At 50.1% G+C, this 26,788-nt stretch overlaps 1 protein-coding gene across 1 annotated transcript in view; it reads left to right on the top strand.

The window, feature by feature from the left end:
• The window catches only part of LOC144932431 (synaptotagmin-2-like), a 302,182-nt gene that overhangs the window by 69,797 nt on the left and 205,597 nt on the right, over positions 1 to 26,788 (top strand). The window contains exon 2 of the mRNA XM_078856484.1: positions 25,078 to 25,125. The gene's annotated coding sequence lies outside the window, so the exon portion shown is untranslated. The remainder of the gene's footprint in view (positions 1 to 25,077; positions 25,126 to 26,788) is intronic.

Below are 26,788 nucleotides of genomic sequence, written 5' to 3'. Positions count from 1 at the left end.
GTCGTCCTTTAAATAAGATGTCCCTCTCCCCCCTCGCCACACGAATTGCGATGCAATTTCCTCCCAGCGGCTCGAGCAACCGCTAATGGAGACGAACACAACCCCGGGCTTGTTTGATCAGGGAGACGCTTTGCCTCCGACTTGACGCGACCCTTCCTTCACTCGACTCGCAATCCCACCACCGAGCGCCTTACGGAGCGCGCGGCGGTGTTCGCGTGCCAGTGACACGTCTCATCGATCTGGGAGCTCTTGTCAAAGCCACTGAGTGCAAAGGCTGCAACGGAATTGGGGCAAGCCCAGTCGCGCGCGCGTGCGTGTGTGGATGTGTGTGTGTGTGTGTTTCTGTGAGTGGGTGTGGGGAGCGGTAATGTAGCGGTTAGCGCGTTGCGAAACCTGGGGACCCGAGTTCGATTTACCGCTCACGGCCAACACCCAGTAACGATTATCTGAACCGGCCTTGGGCCTCCCCTAGGTCGACTTGGCCTCAAATGAGTAGCTGGTGAGGTGTGTAAACATCGCCACGAGGGAGGCAAAGGCGGCCGGGCGTGGTTTTGACCTCCCACCCCCTCGTGTGCAGTGCCGGCCTTCATAGGTGCTGCTCGCAAACAGCACTTGCCGCTACAGTCTGTTTAGGCTACACGGTGGTGTGTGTGTGTGGGGGGGGGGTCTTTGTTTGCGTGGTGTGTGCAGTGCGGAAAAGCCATCTGTCTCTCCCCGTTGGCGGCTCGAATGCCAGGATTCGTACAGTAGCGCATTATGTAGTTGACTCTTTCTGGATATAACGCGCTCCGACAGATTTTTGGAAGCTTCAATCTGCGAGTGCTGCCGAGTTCGTTGCCGCAAGGCAGGGCCGGTGGAGTTGGGCTGCGCTGGAGCACCCCCCCCACCCCCACCCCGCGGTATGGCACAAACTGGGCCCTATCCGTGCAGAACCCCGGCTCTGTGCGGGATTTTTGTTTCGTGGTTTTTTTTCGCCACCGCGGTAACGACTCGGGGGCTGTAACAACCGCGCGGCCCGTCACCTCGTTCCAGAGAGGGCGAATACAAACGCGGCACGGTCAATGTTAATCAAACACTCTTTACACCTCCCCCCCCCCCCAAAAAAAAACTAAGAACAAAGATCCCCCGTTTAGCCTGCACAGACTGTTGGGGCAAGTGCTGTTAGCGAGCACCTATGAAGGCCGGCACGGCACATGAAGGGGGTGGGTGGCCAACAACACGCCCGGCCGCCTTTGTTTCCCCAGTGACGATGTTTACACACCGTACCAGTTGCTCATTTAAGGCTGAGTCGACATAGGGGAGACCCAGGACCGGTTCAGATAATCGTCACCGGTGTTGGCCGTGAGCGGGAATCGAACCCGGGTTGCCGGGTTCATAGCGCAGCGCGCTAACCATTACGCCACCTCTCCCACTCTTACACCCCCCCCCCCCCACACTCACATTGACACACACACACAGTTACACCACACACAGTTACACCACACACACATTGACACACACACATTGACACACACACACAGTTACACCACACACAGTTACACCACACACACACACATTGACACAAACACATTGACACACACACACAGTTACACCACACACAGTTACACCACACACACACACACATTGACACACACACATTGACACACACACACATTGACACACACACACATTGACACACACACAGTTACACCACACACACACGGGGTGAGTAACGATATGATGGGAACCGATTTTTGGCTACCGTCTAATTCGGCTCGATATCGCCAGTGCACATAGATGAGGCTGCCGCGGGGGGCCGGCGCTTCATCGCGCGCTGCATCTCTCGTCCACAACTCTCGCTTTGCATTTCGTCCAGCCACTTGAAGACGGCCCCCGCCCCCCCGACACCTTTTACGGCACCTGAACTGCAGTGCACATCAGCTGTGTAGTTACGGGCGCTGTTATCGTCGTCCTCGGGCGGGCGCGGTAAGTTCGCTTACAATGTCCGCGAGCAAGCCCACAAGCGTGCTAGACCCGAGCTAGACCCGAGCCAGACCCGAGCTGGCCAGAGCACCCCTTCGCCCTCATGCACGCACACACCCACGCACACACACACAGCTTCCGTTGTTGTCTTTCCCCCCGTAATTCCGACAAATTGCGGGTGGCTACGTAGGGTGCAAACGAAATTTAGCAACAACAAACATACATGCCACGGCCCGATGGATCTAAAAATCCAGCGGCGTATTATTTTTTTTCCTCCCAGCCCACTCGCTCCCCTCCCCGTCGCCACCGCTAATCCTTACAGCCCTGCAGGCGGTGTTCTCCCGTCCCGGTTTGACCCGGCGAGTCCAGGAATGAGCGGCTGCGTGTGGGTCACGGGAGGAAAAGGCGACGCGGCTGATTGCCTTTAGCGCTCCTGAGTGCACTCGAGACGGGAAGCGGTTGGCGCTCGACCCCCCCGCCCCGCCCCCCCGGCCCCGCCCCCCTCCCCCGCCCCCCGCCCCCGAACGCGTCTAAGTCCCGGTTTGACTTCTAGCGAGTGGAGTGAACGAGCGGAGTGACATCGACTCACGACGGCGTGACACCAAGCAGCGGTTAGGGGCCATCCATTTAGTCCGCACGCAAAAATCTGTCAAAACTTGACCCCCCCCCCCTCCCTGTACGCACGCGGACTTTTACACCCCCCCCCCCCGACCTGCGTACATACGCCTGACGCAACCCCCCCCCCCCCGTTTCCTATGCGTACGCACATTGTCAGTAGACCCCCCCCCCCCATACGCAAGCGTACGCATTTGGGTTAACCCCTCCTCCCCCTCCATGCGTACGTACTAAATGGATGGCCCCTTAAAAGATAAACTGCTATTGCTCTGACCACGTTGGCTACTTGCGGTGGACGATCAGCAGCGGTTGGAGGGCGGGAGGGGGCGGGCTGGAGGGTTATCTCCGTGAGATGTTACGCTGATTGGCACGGTCGGCTGCGTGCGATGCGATACAAGTTTTGACACACAGTGCCTGCTGCGACTCGAAATGTCCTGTACGTGAATCTTTGCTTAGCTCCGTTCTCGAGTGGTGGGTCCAAACCAGAAAAGGATTGATCATGGACACCAGGCAGATTTTAAACGTGGATCAGCCTGCCTTGTATGGTCCAATTGTATACTCGATGGATATGATTTACCTCTCATCCAATTGACCACGTTTCTGTATAAAATAGCATCGGTTATGCGCTGCGAATGGGCAAAGTGGTGGCGCATTGGTAAACCCACTGCGCTATGAACCCGGCGACCCGAGTTTGATTCCCGGCCATGGCTCTGCCAGGGGTAAGGATGTGGTGAGTGATATCAGAGCCGATGCTGTGCCCCTTCCACCAACTCGCACTGACCAGCGTGGAGAAGTATGGTCAAACAACAACCATGGCTCTCACAGAGTGGGAAGACGTTTATCCAGTTGGGGAATGACCTAGGCCTGAAAATGGGAATCAAGTGGCCATCCTGTTGAGACACCTCCACCATAGGAATGTGGAATTTCCACCACAGTGACTGAAGAATATGACCCAAGAGCGTGAGGTCTAAAGTACAAATCCCATTCTGGGATCTGCTCACCCCAATCATCCCCAATTTGCGTGACTTCAACAATTATTATCCAGCGGTACGAAACGAGCATCTGCCACGGGAATGTGGAATTTCCACACCGGACGAAGGGCTGCCAACAGAGACCCGACTTTGTTGCACAAAGAGCAAATAACTGTGCTTAATACATCATCATCATCATCATCTTTGTTTCGTAACCCTTCAAACGCCCCCGTAGTGCCGCATCAGTGCCCGATGATGAAAGTCGCCCTCGCCACTCAGGGACTTTGCTGCCCCCACGCTTGCGTAGCCTGGGGGAGCGGGGGTGGCAACTCCGATTGTGATGGACCTGCCACTTCTCGCACTCGGCCTGCGAGTGGGGCACGCCGGGGACAGGTGGAGCCCAGGGGGTGGTTGCGAGGGCGCTGGAAGCAGCGGCAAGACATCGGTCGCCGCCCCGAGCGAAAACTTTAACGGTAAAGAATGACAGCGCTGGCGGGTGCGCAATCAGGGACTTCTCTTCTCATTGTGTCGATGATACATCTTGGCTCATTTTTTATTGTTATTTGCTTGCTGTTTCTTTACGTATCTGCTCGCGAATATAGGCTTCCTCTCTTACACTCTTTCAGTATTACTACCCCCGCTCTCTCTCTCTCTGCGTCCGTCTGTCTCCACCGCATGCTCCCTTTAAGATACCACCGTGCAGTCTCTCTGTTTGTTTTATTTACATGTAAATAACATCCCAGAGAGCTGTATCAGTCCCAATATCTTCAAGCGCGGAGCATTTCCCGAGAATGCCAAGCGCACATTTGTCTATTTATTATTATTGTTAGATGTGTCTGCTACTGTGTGCGCTGCACCCTGCAGATGATATTTTGATAGCTCACTGAGTATGAATCTTTCTACGATCCCTGTTACGTCTGCTGTCTCTTGAACGTTCGTGCCGCCGATTTCACGCACTCAACTGCTTTTGACATCTCTGCCGTCACCCCTCCAAATTTAGGAGCAAAAGATTTGCAAACAAAGTTTAAGCAAAACATGAACGATAAACACGCACCATAGTCCTGATGCTCGTGCCACGGTGTTAGAGCGCCCGAGTCACAAACAAACGCCGGCTGAGGGTTCACTATTTAACTATTTTTTTTGCATTTGACCAAGTAAGGACCACTGAGCTATACAGCTCTTTTTCAGAAGCCACTTGGCCACAGATGATAGCTCAACAAAGTGGCTTATCGTGTGGACATTTATAGCCGAAGAATCTGAACGCATTCAAGTTCTCAATGTGGAGGAAAAAACCGAAGGACCCGGATAAAAATCCACGCGACCACTGGCAAACAAAAATGCAAACTCTAAATATACAGCAGGCGTCAGGGTCGGGATCGAACCCACGGCCTTCTGCATACCAGGCGAGGTAGTTAACATCTCGCCACGGTGCCCTGAGCGGTTCAATCACTGTCATCTCTCCAGTGCTGTACTGTCGTCTAAAGGGCACTTTTGAAGCCACTGGTTGTCTTTGCCACATACCGATCTCTGGTTGATCCATCAACCCTGCCTCCTCCAAGTGACTCAATGTACAGACAAGAGCCTGCGGAAACGAATCCCAGGCAGGGTTGACTCATCATCAATTCATCAGCATCACCATTGCCGTCTTCATCTCACTGGGCTGCATATGCTGACCACCGCCTAATCCGGCCGCTCGGCACAGGCAAGCGAAGACGAACTGCAGCGGCTTGCACTCACGTCATAGTTTTGTCCCTTGCCATGGGAACATGGAATTTCCACCACCATTACCAAATGCATATCCTGTACCGATACGGAAAGCACGGCGGCGCTCACGGGAGCACGGAGACATACATTTGATCAATCGCGTGTTTGTCTTGGCACAGCCCAATTGCGAACACGTAAAGACGAGCTCACTTGAGCTCTCTCTCTCTATGTGTCCCAGCCGATGGAATTGTCTTTGGCTGGGGGGAGGGTGTCAGGCCCTATAAGTAATGTGCCCCTTATCGCCTTCCGTCGCCGCGGTGTGGAAGGTGCTCTTCTCTTTCCCAGACTCTCGCCGTCGAGACCGCTATTCGCGTGCCAGAGGGGGGCGGGGGGGGCGGAGAGGGCGGGGGGGGGGCATCGAGGCATCACCGCCGTTGCACTCTCGAGCCCGACATCGTCATTTATCAGCCCGAGTACGCGACGGATGAAGCTAGTGCGAGGCCTGTAGCATATGCTGTTATAAAGGGGGCCTAATTATAAAAAAACTAAAATATTAAAACACGTATTTTTCACTTGCACAGTAAGTAATTGTATTTTTTCAATTGCTATACAGTCATATAATACGACAAATCGCTAACCTTAAACACCCAGCCGTTCATAAAAGCTGAAGGGCAGTATAGTACTATAATAATAGAGCAAGTGCAGAATCGCTGAACCGGATGTGATAGCTTGAAAGCATTTAGCATATGTAGCTACTTTTGCTACTGGGATCATCCGGCACTGCCCCCAAACGGAGGCACGGAGCCTGACAGAAGCCACGCACGCAGATCTCCGTTCGATTCAATCTCCTTTCCAAACAAACCGGCTGCGAAAGCGCTCGTGGATTCGTGTCGTCGCTTTTTGCGGAGAGGAGCCACCGCACTCTGCTGTATTTAGCTCGCAAGATGGAGTACAGCGCTGGAGCGGCGGCTATAGGCCACAACGCGACAAATCCGGTGACATGAGTTTGATTCCAAACCGCGGTTAACGTTAGCGGTGAGCGGTGTCTGAATCAGTCCTGCGGCCCCCTCCCCCGCCACTACCCCCACATCACCAACCCACACTGACCAGCATGGTGAAGTATGGTCAAACGATCTCCATGGGGACGCCTTCATCGTCACGACCTTGATAATGGAGCTGAGAGTAATGATGATTTAATATAAGGTCCATTTTTTTCTAATTACTGACGGCTATTATTACTTACTCTTACGGCAATTGCTTTTTGGAAATATGCATTTTTGAATTGTATTACCTATTTATATTTCAATTACGCCGTGATCTTAACGCCCCTTCATTCAGCACCGAACCGCTGGCGCGGCAGTAGAGCGGGCGGCTCGCAATCGGAAGGTGGTGGATTTACCTCCTGGATGGAGGTTGAACTCTGTCCACGCTGCCGATGGGGTCGATAAAACAAGAACCATTTTGTTGAGGGAGTCAAGAGTGGCCGTGAGGAAGCCAACAGCTCTCCTGAGTCAACGGGCAGGTGTTAGTGGCCTCTGGGAGAAAACAATTCCACGGTCACGTGGTAGGGGCCACAAAGCCCTTTTGCAGGATGCAATCGTTGTTTACTTCCCAACGAGCGGACGTCATTTCATGGACGACGTATAATATGGTGGCTCAATATGTGACCTCGCGTTATTACTATTGTGAGTCGAATTCTATCCTACAGGGTCACTCTGGCTCCTTACCGGCAGGGGTTATGCGCACGCCACAAACAGTGCCGGATTAAGCTAGTGCGGGGCCTGTATCATATGTTATAAAGGGGCCCTAAATGAATAAAAAACACAAATATTCAAACACAGATGTGTTAACTTGCATAGTAAAGTAATTGTATTTTTTTTCATTTGCTATACAGCCAGATAATACGACAAATCGCTAACCTGAAACACCCAGTCGTTCAAAAAAGTTGAAGGCAGTATAGTACTACAGTAATAGAGCAAGTGCAGATTCACTAAACCGGAATTTATAGCTTGAAAGCATTTAGCGCGGAGCCCTTAAAAGTGCGGGGCCCGTAGCATGTGTAGCTACTCTTGCTACTAGGATAACACTGGTCAACAAAAAAAAAAAATTCTGGCCTGGACTTTTGAAGCTGTTTTAGACTAAATTCAGGGTGCTGATTCCAAATCTGATCTCAGATTTGCTCTATCACATCTCATTTTATGCTATCGGCTTAACCCATTTTCATTGATTTTACCTTATGATTGCATGTTGTTGCGAGTCAGTGACTGCTTTAGTATTAAAATATGGTGCTGTATTTTAGGATAGTGTGTTTATAATATCATTGTATGTAGATATCCACATTTATTTAATATTTTTCTTTTGCAGTTTTTATTGAAAATGCAATATTTGATATCTCAAAAACCTGATGTGATAGACAAAAACTGATGCCAGATTTTGAATCAGCACCCCAAAATTACCTTAAACCCGTTGGAATACCTTATGCCAGTAGCGATTTCCAGGGTGAAAACACGACCCTCCTGCCGCAGTCTGTGTGAACCGAATCTGGCAATTCCTTCCGATCGCTGACGGACAAATTTCAACAAGACCGGACAAGAAACCCGCGATGAGCTCTGCTCGCTTTTATTCTCACGACAGCACAGTCGCATGCCGTCGCCTTGTCGACAAAAGCTATTACCCATCCCGTGCACGCGTGTGTATGGGGAGCGGTAGTGGCGATTAGCGCGCCGCGCTACGAACCCGGCGAACCCAGTTGTTGGTTACCCGCTCGCGGCCACAACAGCAGCGACAATTATCAGAACCGGTCCTGGGCCTCCCCTAGGTCGGCTCAGCCTCAAAACGAGTACCTGGTGCGGCGTGTAAACATCGCCATGCGCGGAGTAAAAAGGCTGCCGGGCGTGGCGTTGGCCACCCAACCTTCTCGTGTGCCGTGCCGGCCTTCGTAGGTTCGCTCGCTAACGACACTTGCCCCAAAAGCCCCTTAGGGCTACACGGGGGATCTTTTGTCTAATCGGCCACGCGCGGCGCGCCTCCGTACGCACAGAGTCGACGGAGCAGCGCTTGTAACGATCACGTGCGCGTGGACCGACTGGGGGCTTCAACTCGATCAGCGGGACGGGGGAGCGTCCGCGGCTTTATGCTCATTGCCCGGCGGCGGCAGCAGAAATGGAGGAGGAGAACAAAAACAAGGGGGGGGAGGTGATATTCTTGGTTCTTTCGGTAAAGTCACGTAGATAGAAAATGAATAGAAATATAGAAATAAAATAAAATTGAAATTCTCTCTGCCTGATGAAGACCGCTTGTGTTGCGATCGAAACGTCGTGGGGTTTTTTTGCTTTTATCATTTTCATTTTTTTATCTACGTGACTTTACCGAAAGAACCAAGAATATTAATTCCTGCAGTGACGAAAGTTTTAAGTCAAAATTTAAGGGTAGAGGAGGGTCACATTCCACATCAGCCAGCCAAGCCAGCTCCGCTCCCTCTCGGCCCTCCGCCGGGATGAGCGGGGTGGGAGAGTTGATCCTCGTCGACCACCGTGTCCGATTTGCAGCGTTGGCTACGTACGGTGCGAAAGAAGTTCAACACGCGCAGACACACACGCACGTGTCGGCAGTGACCACGGCAAGAGTACAGAGATGTGGATGCCCCATACGGCTGTTTGCGCAAACTTATGATTTGCATGGAAATGAATTGCGAAATGGAGAATTAAAATCGTAACCCCTCTGTCATAACACGTATAACTATTTTTTTTTCTTTTTCAGTGCGAGGTGGGAGGGCGGTGGGGAGCGGTGGTGCAGTGGTTGGCGCACTGGAGAGTAACTTTTTTAATTTTCCTGAAGCTTGCTCAAGGGGCGGGGGGGGGGCATTATAAAAATAAATAAAAAATGTGTGTTTCCGTGCTAACGGTCAGAACTAATCACGAGCGCGGCTTCCTTTGGAAATCGCTGATCCGCAGAGTTGAAAACTTCCCTCCTTAAGGGGGTAGGAAGAAATGCAAAATGAATCCGCAGGTTCATGCATCAAGAACGCTGAGCGTATTATTTCCCCTGTCCTTCACCGCTCTGTCAATGCGGACTCTGCTACTTCTGTGCGCCCGTCTGCAGAACGATGATTGGTGAACGGCGGCTGCTGGTGGAGGGCCAATTAAAGCGAAACCATCATCATTAAAGCGATGATTGGCTAAAACATTCGTGTGCTCGTAGGGAAACGTGATTTGCTGACTCAGCCCTCAACCTTGAAACCGTGAGCCGAGTGGGGGGGGGATGCGGCTCAGTGGTGGCAGCGGTTCGAGTTAATGGGGGCATCCTGGTCAGCCGATCCGGTTGAAGTGACGCAAACTCAAGACGCGATATCAATATTGGGCCAGATCATGACGTGGCCCCCCTATCCCAAAAACTCTTATTACGAGTAAAAATCTGGACACGTTTCGTCTGCGGCACCGCCCTAAACGGGACATATATATAGTACACGTGACGTGTTGGGCACTTGGAGGATTGGTTGACAATGGTGATGTGATGATGAAACTCTATTCGGAGCAGCAGCATCACCGTAAAATCAGTTTCAGTTTTTCAGTTTCATTTATTTGGTATAGCCCTGTGAGCCATTCGGCTCTTGAATCGGGTGCCAGCGCAACAAACAACAACAAAAACATGAACAAGAAAACATCTTACAGTGACTATGCGCAAACAGAAAAATCCAGGAAAAACTGCAAAGTCTTCCAGAAAAAAAGGCACCGTACACCAACGATCAATTAGCATCGCAACAATCTCAGTGGACGCAATTCATGGTGACAGTAATGACAACGGTGGACATCATTATCACTGCCAATGATGACGATGGAGAAGGCGACAATGGATACGAACGACGAGGATGATGACATTTGTTAAAATGGTCTCGGTATCAAAACAAGTATTGGCACCGCCTTGTCCGTGACCAATTATCAGCGTCGTGCGGTTGTTGAAAATAAACCAGGACATCAAAAAACATCACCCCCCCCCCTTCTCTCTCCCTCGCCCAGCAGCATCCACCGAAACTCACTCATCCAGGCTAAGGCGACGGAAATGCAACCTCGGCCACCGGGGGATTCGGCGTGAGGTGGGGGGGGGCAGCCGTTGCCACTCGCGATGGCGACTTCCCACCCCGGCTTATCGGAACGGGAAACTCTCGCGAGGGGGCCGCGGTGAGAGCCTCAGCCCGACGCGGGGAAAGGGGTGTGCAGTTGTGGCTGGGACAATAGGATTGTTATGATGAATAAACAAATAGCAGCAGCAGCAACAACAGCAGCAGCAGCAAACAACAACAGCTTTGAGTTTGAATTTCCATGTGCGGGGAATCATCAACAGGCGCAGTGGGTGAAGTGGGGGAGTGCTTTGCGAATGCATGGGGCACGAGCCCGGCTAAGGCCGTCTCGTCGTCGCCATCAGCCATTGTCTATCCACTGCTGGAGGAAGACCTCCCTCCCCCATGAGGACGACAGCGAGGTAGTGTGCGGTGATGCCGTCCGTGCGTCCCTTTGAGTGCAGAGGTCTCGGCGCGTGGAGTTGGGATTGGGGTGGCTGATTTACGTCTCGAGTTGGGGCTGAGGACCGGTGCACGTGTTTTTTTTATCGGTAGTTACATTTTGGTAAAAAAAAACTAACGCTAGTCTAATTTATATTCATAGAGCGCCTTCACTGAAAGTGCTCGACGTCGTTTACGAAACGATGGCACGAAATTGAATGATTCGGTTGACAAAGGCGCACAAAAGGTTGAGGAATTCGTGACAGCGATGAGAGGGACAATTCGGGGATGACGCGCGGGTAGGGGAGGGACGGGAAGGAGTGGAGGGGCGAGGCTAGGGGAAGAGGGAGGGAATGGGGCAGTGGAGAAGAGGTGAGGCCTTGAGAGAGGAACGGAAGGAGGTTAAGAAGGGGGGGACTGCTTCATGTCCAGGGGCAGTGCTGAGTCTATGGGCAGTGCTAAGTCTATGGGCAGTGTTGAGTCTATGGCCAGTGCTGAGTCTATGGGCAGTGCTGAGTCTATGGGCAGTGCTGAGTCTATGGGCAGTGTTTAGTCTATGGGCAGTGTTGAGTCTATGGCCAGTGCTGAGTCTATCGGCAGTGTTAAGTCTATGGGCAGTGTTGAGTCTATGGGCAGTGCTGAGTCTATGGGCAGTGCTGAGTCTATCGGCAGTGTTGAGTCTATGGCCAGTGCTGAGTCTATGGGCAGTGCTGAGTCTATGGGCAGTGCTGAGTCTATGGGCAGTGTTTAGTCTATGGGCAGTGTTGAGTCTATGGCCAGTGCTGAGTCTATCGGCAGTGTTAAGTCTATGGGCAGTGTTGAGTCTATGGGCAGTGCTGAGTCTATGGGCAGTGCTGAGTCTATCGGCAGTGTTGAATCTATGGGCAATGCTGAGTCTATGGGCAGTGTGGAATCTATGGGCAGTGTTGAATCTATGGGCAGTGCTGAGTCTATCGGCAGTGTTAAGTCTATGGGCAGTGTTGAGTCTATGTGCAGTGTTGAGTCTATGGGCAGTGCTGAGTCCATGGGCAGTGCTGTTCAAAGTAAAAGGGAAGTTTTATAGCCGTGGAGGGGATGCAAGGAGGGAGGAGGATCGAAACGGGATTGGGCACAGGGAGAAGGAGAGACAGATAGAGACAGACCGAGAGAGACAGAGAGAGACAGAGAGACAGACACACATACACAGAGAGAGACACACACAGAGAGAGAGAGAGACAGAGAGAGGGAGAGACAGAGAGACAGAGAGAGACGGAGAGAGACAGAGAGAGACAGAGAGACAGAGAAAGACAGAGAGAGAACATTGGGAAGGAAAAGTACGAGAGGGGACATGGAAGGAGATGAGAGAGGCGAGATAAGGGTGGGGAAAGGCCATGAAGAGATTTAAAGCCGAGCTGAGATCAGGAGTCGGCCATTATCTGTATCCCCAGCTGCTGCTGCTGCTGTGCTTACTGCCTTTTGAGCTTCGTGTGACTTCACATGTGAATATCACCACCATCAGCACAATCGTCAACCGCGTTCCATCTACTGCTGGATGAATGATTCGGAAAGTGCAACGTACATTTTTTGTTCATGTAAAAATGACAAAACTGCGCCTTGTGTTTTTGAAGGGTTTTTTTTTATTCTCACGATTCGAGCTGGTTTTAGATTGCAATTATAGTCAGCAACTAAACATTGTTGACATTGTGTGAGTACATGTGTGTGGGTGTAGGTGTGTGTATGTTTGAGAAGCGGTAGTGTAGCGGTTAGCGCACTGCGCTACGAACCAGGTTCGATTCCCCCTCAACACCAGTGACGATTATCTAAACCGGTCCTGGGCCTCTCAGAGGCCGACTCGCCCTCAAATGAGTACCTGGCGCGGTGCAGGGAGACAAAGGCGGCCGGGCGTGGTGTTGGCCACCCACCCTTCGCGTGCCGTGCCGGCCTTCATAGGTGCTCGCTAACAGCACTTGCCCCAACAGTCTGCTGAGGCTATACGGGGGATAATTGTTGTGTGTGCACGTTGGCAAATAACAGCAGCAAGTGTTATCCGCACGTCCAGTAATCTTGCCCGAGGTCGTCTGAGCCTGAAATGAACGCCCGATGTTGTCATCGCGACGGTTTGGTCACATCCACTGCTCATGGCCCTCGAGGCAGCCAGTAGCGGCGATATTCCACGTCGCCATGCCAAGGGCGAGTCTCCTCTGCGGGGGGCCAAGTCGGTCACCGTCGGTTGCCGCACGGTCGCGAAAGGTGGTGCAACATGCGCGCACAGACAGACGCGACTCTCGACTCGCAGAGCGTTATTAAATGCGTTCACCTCGTGGTGCGTGGTAGGCCGAGTTGATGACCCCCACCACCACCGCTCCCTCCTGCCCGGTCAAGGTTTGACCGGGCAAACTTCGGCTTCAAGCGTCGCAAGAGTCGCCCGCCGCCGTTCCCTGGGTCGAGTGTCAACTTACGCGAGCGATTTTAAAAAAGGGGGGCCATACGGGAAAGCAACATTTTTGCGCTTCATGTGGGACTTTACGATGGATGTCTCGGGGCTTCGTAACGTCACGGGATGGCGAGACGCGGCGGCGATGATGCCCCGCTCTGTCCGTCGGAGGAGGCAACCGCGAGTTCGCGATTCCACCACCACAACCACCCCTTTCCGGGGCCGTGCCGTTTACAGCCCCCCCCCGCGGAACGGGTGCAAGAAAAAAGATCTTCGCGAGCGTTCGTTTTTTTTTTGGGTAGGGGGGTTAATGAATTACTTCATTCAACGGTGAATAAAAAAAAAGCAATCGCGAAACGCGTCTGCTTCATCGCAGCGACAGCAACAACGAAATGTCGGCATTGCGGATTCACCACCCTCTTACAGTCGCATTTCTGTAAAAAAATAAAGAGGTGAACCCTGGAGAGGTTTCGACTTCCTCGAGCCTCATCAGCAGCGTCGAGGCCTGTTGAAGAACGGGTGCTTGTTCGCCGTTTGGCGATGCCGCTGAGAGCCATCCACGAATGCCAGCATGATCAATACTCGTCATGATCAATCCGCTGCTTGATGAAGGCCGTTGATCATCCGTATGGCCTCATCCGGGGTCCGTCACGTCCTCTCTCCCCCTAGCGCTCACGCAGCCCCCCCCCATCCCACTACCCACCCCCTCTCTCCCCCTTGCTCCTGCCCCCCTTCTTACTTATTTAACTTCTTGCCACGGCAGCTCTCTCGCCCACTGCATTGGCGTTGCTGCTGCATTGGCTTTGCTGCTACATTGGCATTGTTGCTGCATTGACATTGCTGCTACATTGGCATTGTTGCTACATTGGCATTGCTGCTGCATTGGCATTGCTGCTACATTGGCATTGTTGCTGCAATGACATTGCTGCTACATTGGCATTGCTGCTACATTGGCATTGTTGCTGCATTGGCTTTGCTGCTGCATTGGCTTTGCTGCTACATTGGCATTGTTGCTGCATTGACATTGCTGCTACATTGGCATTGCTGCTACATTGGCATTGTTGCTGCATTGACATTGCTGCTACATTGACATGGCTGCTGCATTGGCTTTGCTGCTACATTGGCATTGCTGCTGCATTGACATTGCTGCTGCATTGGCATTGCTGCTGCATTGGCATTGTTGCTGCATTGGCATTGCTGCTGCATTGGCATTGCTGCTGCATTGGCATTGCTGCTGCATTGGCATTGCTGCTGCATTGGCATTGCTGCTACATTGACATGGCTGCTGCATTGGCTTTGCTGCTACATTGGCATTGCTGCTACATTGGCATTGCTGCTGCATTGGCATTGCTGCTGCATTGGCATTGCTGCTGCATTGGCATTGCTGCTGCATTGGCATTGTTGCTGCATTGGCATTGTTGCTACATTGGCATTGCTGCTACATTGGCATTGCTGCTACATTGGCATTGCTGCTGCATTGGCATTGTTGCTGCATTGGCATTGTTGCTGCATTGGCATTGTTGCTACATTGGCATTGTTGCTGCATTGGCATTGTTGCTGCATTGGCATTGTTGCTGCATTGGCATTGTTGCTACATTGGCATTGTTGCTGCATTGGCATTGTTGCTGCATTGGCATTGTTGCTGCATTGGCATTGTTGCTGCATTGGCATTGCTGCTACATTGGCATTGCTGCTGCATTGGCATTGTTGCTGCATTGGCATTGTTGCTGCGTTGACATTGTTGCTACATTGGCATTGCTGCTACATTGGCATTGTTGCTACATTGGCATTGTTGCTGCATTGGCATTGTTGCTACATTGGCATTGCTGCTACATTGGCATTGTTGCTACATTGGCATTGTTGCTGCATTGTCATTGTTACTGCATTGGCATTGTTGCTGCATTGGCATTGCTGCTGCATTGGCATTGCCGCTGCATTGGCATTGTTGCTGCATTGGCATTGCTGCTGCATTGGCATTGCTGCTGCATTGGCATTGTTGCTGCATTGGCATTGTTGCTGCATTGGCATTGCTGCTGCATTGGCATTGTTGCTGCATTGGCACTGCTGCTGCATTGGCATTGTTGCTGCATTGGCATTGTTGCTGCATTGGCATTGCTGCTGCATTGGCATTGTTGCTGCATTGGCATTGCTGCTGCATTGTGATTGCTGCTGCATTGGCATTGCTGCTGCATTGGCATTGTTGCTGCATTGACATTGTTTTTGCATTGGCATTGTTCCTGCATTGGCATTGTTGCTGCATTGGCATTGTTGCTGCATTGGCATTGCTGCTGCATTGGCATTGTTGCTACATTGGCATTGTTGCTGCATTGACATTGTTTTTTGCATTGGCATTGTTCCTGCATTGACATTGCTGCTGCATTGGCATTGTTGCTGCATTGGCACTCGTGCACCGCCCATACACCTGGGCTACGCCCATCCCCAAACCTTTATAAACAGTTTGCCTTGAGAGGCTGACTGCTTTGCCTGATGATGACCGCTTGTGTTGCGATTGAAACGTCGTGATTTGTTTTATTTTATTTTATTTCTAACTACGTGACTTTACCGAAAGAACCAAAGAGTATGGATGCAAGTTATTTGCCGAGTCGGCAAATAGTGGGCCTTTTTTGTTGTTTGTCCAGCAGTGGATTGACAAAAGGGCTGCAAAAGCAAACCTAAATAGGGCCCTCTTGATAAGTCCGGAGACTCAGGCCTGCGCATGGGTAAATTCACTCTTTTAATCAGACATCCAAATGATATGCGATCGAGACGGAACACTTGCTGCTCTAATCAGATGTTACAACAGAAGCAGATGCTTTGAAAAACAAAGGGTTTTGTTGTTGTTGTTTTTCCAGCGCTTGACAAATATCCTACATATCCACGCATTCATAACCAGCCACGGAAGGGCCTTTGTTGAATGAGTTCAAGCGAATTATTGCACCGCTCTGCTACATGCGTATAGTTGCGCCAATTTGTTTAGCCACGTGGCCAGAGGGCATCGCGAAAGAGCGCCCAACTCTCGCTCGTGGCGAGTCTTTTTTTTACATTCGGAGCAGGGACCATCGAATCAACCCTTTATATCCCTGCGAGGGTTACGGCTCTGCACGGACCATTCCTCGCCACAAGGAATGGCGTGACAACGTCTCCAGGCGTGCGTATCACGCGGCTCGGTCGTGCTTCTTTAGCGCCACTATTCAACTCCCTGGTCCGTTTCTTATTCTCTGTTAGCACCCATAGTTTGTGATCCGTACGGCACGGCGTATATGCTGCGATGTACGTGCTAAGGTTTGATTTTGCATTGTTATTAAGATCGAGGTCGGTTTCCTAAAAGCACTGCAATCTGCTCCCGTACTTTTTTATTTTATCATATTGATATACGCGAAGCGCGCAGCGGGATGGAAAATGACCCGGTAACTAAATTATGCAAGAACCGATATTAGTGTGACTCGAGCAATCAATGAAGGTCTCTCATTTGCCGAGGCTCACAAGGTCTCAGCTTGCAAATGAAATACAGTGCATGTGTTGCGTACAAGCAGCGATTCGCAGACTTCCAAGGATGATGATGATGGTGGTGGTGGTGGCGGTGGGGCAATGAATTATAAATGCCGTTGCCAGTCATTCGCTGGGAAATGCCGAGATGTGTTTAAACAGTGTTCGTGTTCAAGAGCACATGGACACCTGGCCAAGTGACATCTTCATCACCGCTGTAATCATCATCATCATCATTGTCGTCGCCGTTTTTATTAGACGTGTAATGATTCGTCATCGTATCGATTATGATGCTCGCAATGCACGCACCTGTTCTGTGTTCGCAAGATAATCGATACCTCGCGCGATGCTGTGTTTTTGTGTTTTGTTTTGAATGCTGTTTTCGTCATTGCTGTGCTGGGTTTTTGTTGGCTTTGATTTTGTAATTTCGGTCAGCCCAGCGCACTCTTGCCAATTAGACTCATCCTGGTGTCTTTAATTCTCTCTCAGCTGGTTTTAAAGAAGATAAATCTTGATCTTTAATTTCACGTGTCAAGAAACCGAACGTCGGAACCGGTCCAAAGATCGTATTCTTGTATTGAATCAATGCTGCTGGCAATGTGCACTCCCATGTGAGGTAGCCAGACGCGATTATATTGTCTGCCTATTTATTTAGTACAGTATAAGAAGAATAGATGTGCTACTGTGTGCACGGTTGGCTACGTACGGTGCGAAAGGAGTCCAACATATGGACGCACATGCAAAGCATATGCAACACGTAGGCTGTTATAGAAGAAAACTGTAGACTTGAATAAATGTGAAAGAATTAAGATTTAAAAAAATAGACAATACAAATTAAGTTTAAAATAAAATTAACATTTTAGCAAATCACCAGCTCGGGGAGGGGGAGAAGGGGGGTTGCAAGTGCTTCCCATTGCAGGCGTCTCTTTTCCACTCAACAACAACGCTGCAGTAGTAGTATGTTTTTACCATTTCAACTGGTACAACAACTGACACCTTTATACAAGGCATCATGTTTGCAATAACCACAACGCAAGCAGTCAAAATGCAAACAAAAAGAAACAGGACAGTGCATATCATTATCATTATCAGAGGTGTTTCTTTTTGTTTGCATTTTCACTGCTTGTGTTGTGGTTATTGCAAACATGATGCCTTGTATAAAGGTGTCAGTTTTGTACCAGTTGAAAGGGTAAAAACCTACTACTATATTTTGCCACTGGTAAAGGAGGTCTCATAGTGTAAACAACGCTGCACTCTATGAAAAAAAAGTAGCGGCCACGTTCATTCACTTCTGCCACTACGAGGACCTCTGCGCACGCGGTGGTCACGCGCGCCATGCTCGCGTTGTTATTTGGACAACGCCGAGGTGCCGGTTAGCGCGTAATGCTGGCCATAGGTGGAAGTTCTGTTCGGCCCCTCGGTAAGGAGAAGCTTCCTTACCCGGTGACATAGATCGAGAGAGAGAGAGAGCGGGAGAGAGAGAGAGCGAGAGCCAGCAAGAACTACAGTATTGCCACTGCCTCTTGCCTTGAGTGCCGATTATTGACCTTCACACAGCACCGCTGTCTCCTTGTGCGCGGGCTTATAAATCACAGCGGTCCTCCCTTTGCTCGCTCGTCGCAATCTTGACTAAAACGAGGACGCCGCTGCCCGTGCAAACCGCGCGGCGCAAAATGAGATGCCACTTTGGCGAGAGAGAGAGAGAGCGAATAAAATACAGCCGACGACGCTTTGCGCACAGATGAGCTTCGCGTTTTGCGCCTCCGCAGTAACCCCTCCCTCACCACCACCATCGCCCCCCCCCCACCTCCCGTGTCGCCTCTAACCTCGAATATGATTTGTGGGTTGTTTATTTTGCCGTTCTGCGTGTTTGCGCTTAATTAGTTTCAACTTTGCCATTCCGTAATGCCTGGTAATGGTTAGAATATTAAGTCCGTTTGTTTGTTTTTGGTTTGAATCCGCTTCTCCTCGTGGCCTGCGCGCGTTCGTTTTGACGTGGCGAGCTCAAAGGATCAATGCGCTCAAATGAGACTCAACTTGGAATAAATCAGCTCGCCTCGAAACCAAATCGGAGACACACTGAGACAGACGTAGACCTTTGGGGCGAAATGCAGGAAATGCAAATCTCTTCGAAAATGTCAATAAAGCAGAGCATGCGGACACATTCTGGTAAATGTAGTGTAAACAACAACAAAAATGAACAACAATGTTAGAATATTAAAAAAAAAAACTTTACAGTACAACTGCCCACGACCAAATCGTCTGGAAAACACGCGGCTTCGGAAGCTAAGCACGCTTGAGCATGGATATTGAATAACAGACGTTGTCGGTTATGGGGCGACGTGGCAGGCAGCAGAGCGCAGTGCAGCATAATCCATTCTTTGATTGCACTTCCATGATCGTGTCCGCGAGCACAAGTCAGATCTGAAACACGGCAAAATTGAGTCTTCCGCCGTTGCCGATCATTGATACAACGCTGTGGGTTCTCATGCGATTGTCTTTTCCGAGACCAAGGTGCTCTGCAAACCGTCTGGCTACCATCAGAGGTTTGTGCACGACGCCATCCAGATATACAAACACAGACATAACTTCAACCGTGATGATGGGTACAAACTGAGTAATCATTGGAAATATGTCATTAACCATGTAAAAAAGATTTAACTACACATACTTGTACCATCTTCTCTGACAGGCACTATTCTACTTTACCGAGTGTTGACATCCCCAGCGTTTAGCAGCGCTGCTTACTTTTATGCTTATTATCAGCTAACACCGGCCACAACTATGAGCCGATGTGCACCATTGTTCTCTGTTAGCCCCGCTCCCCAGGACCATCAGGCCATACCCCTGGCTATCACATTTAGACAAGCCCCTCCCCCTCCCCGCCTTAACTTGTATTTAAGGGCTTGTCTCTTGGATTTTTTACTCACTTAATACAGTAAATTCAGCTGTGACGGTCCCATCTGATGACGGAGACTTGTGTTGCCTCCGAAACGTCGTGATTTATAATTTTATTTATAATATTATTATTTCTATTATTTTTATTATTTATTTTTATTATTTATTTTTACCTACGTGACTTTACCAAAAAAACCTAAGAGTATGAATCCTTGCAGTCACGAAAGCTTCAAATCTAGAACTATGCCCCCCTTCTTCGCGAGCCCGCACCGACCAGCGTAGTTCAAGTACCGTCAAAGAATCTCCTCGTGACGAGGCCCTCATCCAGCAGTGGATTGACACAGAGCTGTGCGTGTCGCTTTTGAACAGTTGGGTCACGAGTTCGCTCGAGCAATCACAACTGTAAGGGGAGTGTAAAGTGGGATATTGAGTTGCCGTACATTTTTTTCTGACGCCTCGGAAAGTGGATTTTGCACCTCCCTCTGTGACTTACCCTTCAATCGCTATCGGTCAGTCTGAGAGGGCAAATGGAGGAGGGGACATTAAGATCGCGGGCATGGTCGGAGCGGGAATGGGGGTGCGGTTGTTTCAAGCGTGTCGGTGCCTTCCGCGAGTGAGGGAGGAGGCGTGCGAGCGAGCGAGCGAGCTGGCGGTCAGAGTCACGGCAGGAGAGAGTTGAGGCGGGCCGACACGCGTGGAGTTTGGGGGGGGGGGCATGCGATACAGAGATGCCACTGCCACCGCAAAGGGGGAAATGTTGAGGAGCGGTGGTTGGCAGAGATGAGAATATTAAAGTGAGAATATCTCGAAGTAGGCCAGATGAAAAAAAGTTAGAGCCTTCACAGAAGAGGTAAGGGAGGCGAGTCTAATGTGGTTTGAGTGGGTATTTAAAGGGCTCAATAGATGCAAATAACCCAAGAGTGAGTCTCGTATCGAACACACTTTGGCGTGGTGTTCATTTCCATTGGCAGCCTTGAAGCTGCGGTGTTAATTCCACATTCCCATGGCAGGAGACTTTCTCTCCACAAGGGCAACTACTGTTTACATCCCTCAAATTAGAACTCGTCTTCTCCAATGTGGAGGAGTAATGGGCCAACTTCACCTCTGACTGCGCTTTGAACTCACGACCTTTTCACTTATCGCGAAATGCTCAGCTAACGGTGCAAGCCGAATGGAATATGAAAATTAACTCCACTGCAATAACTTATAATGATAACAACAAATTGCCGCAATTCACATCGAATGGCATCGCATTTGCTACCGCTGTACCGCTGCTTTGTATTATTTTGAAAAACGCTTCGTGAGAATTGAGGGCGTTTGTCTCTAAAATATTTTAATGGGTTGGCTAGCGGCGACCTGAAAACAAAACAACAAAGATCCCCCGTATAGCCTTAACAGACTGTTGGGGCAAGTGCCGGAGTGACACACGAGGGGGTGGGTGGCGAGCAACACACCCGGCCGCCTTTGTCTCCCCAGTGGCGATGTTTACACACCGCACCAGGTGCTCATTTGAGGCTGAGTCGACCTAGGGGAGGCCCAGGATCGGTTCAGATATTCGTCACCGATGTTGGCCGTGAGCGGGAATCGAACTCGGGGAAAGTCGGGTTTATAGCGCAGTGCGCTAACCACTACACCACCGCTCCCCACATTAAAATATTGTAATGGGCTGGTGGCAGCGATCTGAAAACGCCAACACACAGTTATTTTCAGTTTCGTAGATTTAAAAAAAAATTGCCACACAATTAGTCCTGAACCGAGCGAGAGTGGCATTTGCCTCGAATCGAGGGTAATTTCCTCCGCATTTAGAAAGCAATTTGAGACGAGGACGATGACAATAAAAGGCGCGGCAAACGGCTGCCGCTCCGAGATTGGTTTAGAAGCCGCTCCAGCTACGAGTGTGAATTGGTGGCCTGTGTGTGTGTGTGCGCGCGCCTCCCGGCTTCCCACAGCGGAGGAGAAGGGAAACACAACGCCGGCTTTTCTCGCCTGGACGCGTGCTGAGTGGAAAGGCCCGCGGGCATGGTCGGCGGGCGATCGGGCGGGCGAGCTGCGTAGAGCCGCCGCGGTTGCTGTGAGCCATTAGGAGCTGTCGCGTGCCAGGCATGCGAATCTTGGCAAGTCTCTGCGATGAGGTTCTACTACGGACCGCGGCGAGCGCATACAGCCGCGAATTCCTGGCGTCCGTCTTGGGTTCAAACTGGGACAGACGACGGTGCTAGCAGGAGAAGATGGAGTAGAGGTGTGGGGGGAGAGGGTGGGGAGGGTTGGTTCGGTGGGTAAGTGACCAGAGCAGGAGGAGGGTGGGGGGGACCACGCGTGAACTCGTGACATTGTTTCGCTGAACAAACCAGAACACAAATAATCGAACCGTCCAAAAGCGTCGTATCTTGGCCTTAATTTTCCGATTATTCTGGATTAAATCTGAAAATGTGGAGCGCATCCCTCGTAGCTGGCGCTGTGTGAGAACATCAGCGGCGGGGAGACAAAGGGAGTTGTAGCGGTGGACTGCCACACAATCCACGCATCCTCCTGCGCCACGCCGCCTTTCGTAGGCGCTCGCTAACAACGCTCTCCGTTCTGCTCTCTAATCCTAACTGGGGAATACGTGGCTTTGATTTTGGCGTTAAGGTCTCGTTATGAATAATAATAATAATAATGATAATAATCAATAAGGGTAGTCGTCGAGGTATAAACTCCACAACACAGCTGCAACCATAAATCCCAAATGCAGACGTGTGCGCTTGGAAGCAGTGACCTTTTTTGATGTGCGAAGTTGTAAACCACTCGGCGCCGGCGGTGATTACAAACAAAAGATGAACAAGTGGAGGAAAAATGTTTACGTGAATTTGCTCCGAATCAATTGCATAGCATACCCTCGAACACTCATAGAAATCCCACATTCTTATGGAAGGGGACAGTCTTTCAATAGGACAATGTTACCTTCCCACAAAGTGGAATGCATTCCATTGCCCTTCAGAGAGATGACGAGTTGAATAGATCCCTGGCTAGAATTTGAACTCCGCGCGGCCTTGCGACTGCGGTGCCGTCCATCTTGTACCGCGTGCAGTTTTACTGCTGCGTGTGCGCCTTGCACAGCAGGTGACGTCACACACAGCGTCACAATCAGCAGCAGCCAATAGCGTAACGAGCGTGGGGACAGGGGGTGCCTTGCCCCCCCCGCCCCACCTGGTAGCCAAAAAAACGAGTTGGGGGCCCCTCTGACAACCAACGCGATTTGTTTTCAACAACAGTGCAAACGAACAATAAACTTATACTGGTAGGAACCCACTGGTTCAACCAGCCCACAGGGGATTATTGTGTCCGTCCGTCGTGCATCAAAAAATGGAAAGGGTGGGGCTGGGTGGAGAGGGGAGGGTGGGGAAGGGCTGGGTGGGGAGGGAGGGGCTGGGTGGGGAGGGGAGGGTGGGGAGGGGCTGGGTGGGGGGGTGGGGCTGGGTGAGGAGGGTGGAGCTGGGTGGGGGGTGGGAGGGGTGGGGCTGGGTGGGGAGGAGCTGGTCACCCCGTGGTGCCCTTATAAAACTCAACGTTTAACCTACTCACGCCGGCTTGTGCCCGCCCTCACAGTCGGGCATAGTTGCGGAATACACCACGCCGCCGTTGACCCTGCAGGCCATTGACCGAGCAACCCAACGTTCCTACCAGCTCCCTCCGCAGGAATGTGTTTTAAAACGCGGTTTATATTTTTTTTATGAAGATGCTTAATGGTGCGATTAGGTAAGAGGAGCCGCGATATATAATAGCCCTGGGGTGCGACCGTGCGAGACAAATCAAAATATTGGGGGCCCCAACTGGCCGCTTGCCGCATCTCTCCTGAGCTGTTAACGTTGTGGGACGTCGCCACCGGCGGCAGCAGATCCACCCGCGACCACCAGGGGGCACAGTCACAGATCGCGACTGAAACCTACGGCTCGGCACTGTCTTCCTCCTAGGGGCCGTCCATAAATGACGTGACACACCTGGGGGGGAGGGGGGTCAGACATTTGTGACGATGTGTGACGAGGGGGGGGGGTTGTTTGAGAAATGTGACGTCACATCAAAATGCGCAACTTTAAATAAATATAGACAACACGTTCTACTTAATTAAATAGACGTTTTAATAAATGTTTTCTCCTACGACATCAGAGTGCAGCGCCACATTAAATACGCACTACAATGACAATAGTTTAAAGCGATTTGAAGCATGTTTTATTTCAAAATGGAAATATGGTTTTGGGGGGGGCAGAGCTTTGTGACGTCACATTTGAGGGTGGGTCTGACTTTTTGTGACGCCGTGTGACAAGGGGGGGCGGGTCAAAAATCGTCCAAAATCGCGTGACGTCATTTATGGACGGCCCCTTACCTCCATAATTACTTCTGATTTCATTGTTTTCCCCGACCTTTGGTCAATTTTCTCACACTCGTGTCACCGACACGACCGAATGGGTGATGACGGATATCTGGGTCATTGTCTCCATTTTAAGAGGGAATTCACGCTCCCTGTCCTGAAATAATGGGTGGGACATCGCTGTAGACCACACACAAGTCTCGCATTTAATCATAATCGTAATAATAACATTGGTAATTGACCCCCCAATTTGCTCCTGTGTCGGATCACGGAGGTTGCTTAGCCTGGTCAGTGTGGGTTGGTAAAGGGGAGGGAGGTGGCCAGGATATCACTCGCTATGACTCGAGGTTATTTTGTTGAAGCAGGTGAGAACTCACGAGACAAGGATCGTCTCATTTCGCGAGAGTGGCCTGGGTTATCGATGTTGGCCATGGACGGGAATTGAATTGAGGTTACCGGGTTCATGACGCGTTGAGCTAACCACAGCGCCACCTCCATTATTACCTATATATAGATGTAATAATTGTGTTGTTGTTGTTGTTGTCACGTGATGGGCGTGAATGGACTCTCACTAAAGGCAATTGGAACAGATTGCAGCTCTTTGAATTGTGGCATTAGAGGAGAATGAAAAAATAAATTGGACCGGAAGGATGAACTTAATGAGGAAGTTAAAAAAAAGAATTTCCATTTAAAGCATCGGCATTTTAACAACTAGTGCCGCATACACAGTGGGGGCATTTGCAGGAGACACGCGGAGTTGCTCCAGTGGGAAGATGCCTCTTAATAATGGAAGGGGGAATGTGTGGAGCAAAAGAAAGCAAAAGGTAGGTCATGAAAAATGTGGATGTATGACATCAAAGAATGATCAACTCCAAATCATCATTATGCAGAGACCGTCTGAGGCATTCATGAATGAATTATTTAAAATGCAAACCAACACTTTTTTGTGTTTAATGTTATTTGAAGACTCAAAGGAGGAACCCCCACCGCAAATATGTTGAAATGTTTTCATGTCATTTCAAAGCAGTCGTATAAATCATAGCCGTCCACCGCAGTGGGCATGATGCATGAGAGGGCTGAGAGGGGAGGCAGAAAATATGGAAGCTTGAAAGGACGTGATTGCCAACCTACAGATCGAAAACGGCACCTGCTGATGATGTTGTTTTTGTTATTATTGTTGTTGCAGGGTTTCCGTGGCGTCTCTGAGAGAAGCTGTGCATCGGTGGAACACGTGGTGAGTAATTCAACCACCAAGGCCTTCAAGTTGTTGTTGTTGTTGTTGTGTTATTGACACCACGGGAGAGGAAGATGAGAGAAGGGAGCAGTTTTGGGGGGACTGCCTCATGATGCACCCCGCCTTGCCTCCCTGTGTGTCTCCTGCACCGCGCATGAAAACCGTGCCGCTTTCAAAATTAATGTCAGATGAATTTTTCATGGAACTTTGCGAATCACGAGTGTGAACGAAGCGCATTCGAGTTGAACGTTGGGCTCATGAAAAATTGCTTGGAGTGTGCACGGCTGAAATGCATTAAAAGGTTATGAGAACAATATATAATCTGATATGCAATACATACACGGAAAAAATATATATATACGAATATAAAAAAAAAAAAATCTAAGTGAATGAGTGTGTTGTATCATCAGTCGTGCGTTCACATTACAATTATTATACGTAAGATATCAGAATCATCAATCACCATAATTATAATTCTGGGGTGTCTAAAATTACTATCACCAGCTGGGTCAAAACCAACCGTGCTTGTCATTTTGTCTGGTCTGGTTCCCGTCATGTGCATGCCGAGTTTGTACTTCAGGTGCATGAAGTTACACCACCGTCAACATCATCAATCACATTATATCATTTTCACGGATGTCACTATCGATTTTAATACATATATTTTCCACACATTTTACAATATTTCCTTTAAAGCAGGACTGCAGGGGAAGGGTTGAGGGGATGGAGGAGGGTACGTTGGAGAGTTTTCCCTGGGCCTCAAGTCCAGACGGGCCACAGAAGTTGCCTTCTTATGAGGCCTCATCTGGCATTTTGCCCGAGGCCTCCAAAAAACTTACTTTCAAATTTTACCTAAATTGGTAAAAGTTGCGTAATTAATATGGCAATTATCCTTGTAACTCGCGTGCAATATTTTTTCAAGATTTCGGCCACTAGATGGCAGATGAATCCCGAGATCAAATATGGTGGCGCCCTTGCACACACTGCACATTAGAAAAGCAGCGGGCTGTTATTTTGTCTTTTTGTACTTTGACAGTGTGAAGACAGGCGACGTGTAATGAACAGCGACGTTGTAATATGGTGGCAGAATGTGCGTATGGTGGCAGTGCTTACAAGTGGGTGCAATGTCTGTAATCGGGACATGAGCGCGTTTGAGATGACAATGGAAGTCGTTGGCCAGTTGATAGTTCAACTCCAGCCAACGTCGCTGTCGTTGAGAGATTTATTTTAGATGACAGGCGAGAAGAAATCCAGTGCCTATCAGCCGTCATAGGGGTAAGTGAGGGAACAGCTCACTCGATAAATCAATGACAAGATCCTATCCCGAAAAGTGGGCATCTGTTTGGTGCCGTGATTATAACTGAAGGGCATAAAGCGTACGGGAATCGCATTTGTAACGTGATGGAAAAGCTTGGATAATGGGACGTTCTGGAGCATCCATCACAGAGTGCAAACCAAGCCCCTTCAACCTCCCATCGGTGCGGGCCAACGAAAGCAGTTGTACCGTGGTAAGTGGCACGGCAGTGATGAGGCTTAAAGCTTTCGTGACTGCAGGGATTCATCTTCTTGGTTCTTTCGGTGAAGTCATGTAGAAGGGAAGTAATAAAATAGTAAAAATAAAACATAATAAAACGTCGTGAGAATTATTTTATTATGTTTTATT

Source organism: Lampetra fluviatilis, chromosome 5 (assembly GCF_964198595.1).
Source record: "Lampetra fluviatilis chromosome 5, kcLamFluv1.1, whole genome shotgun sequence".
NCBI lineage: Eukaryota > Metazoa > Chordata > Hyperoartia > Petromyzontiformes > Petromyzontidae > Lampetra > Lampetra fluviatilis.
The sequence above is the reverse complement of the archived record's forward strand: the minus strand, read 5'-3'. Positions and strand labels throughout refer to the sequence as shown.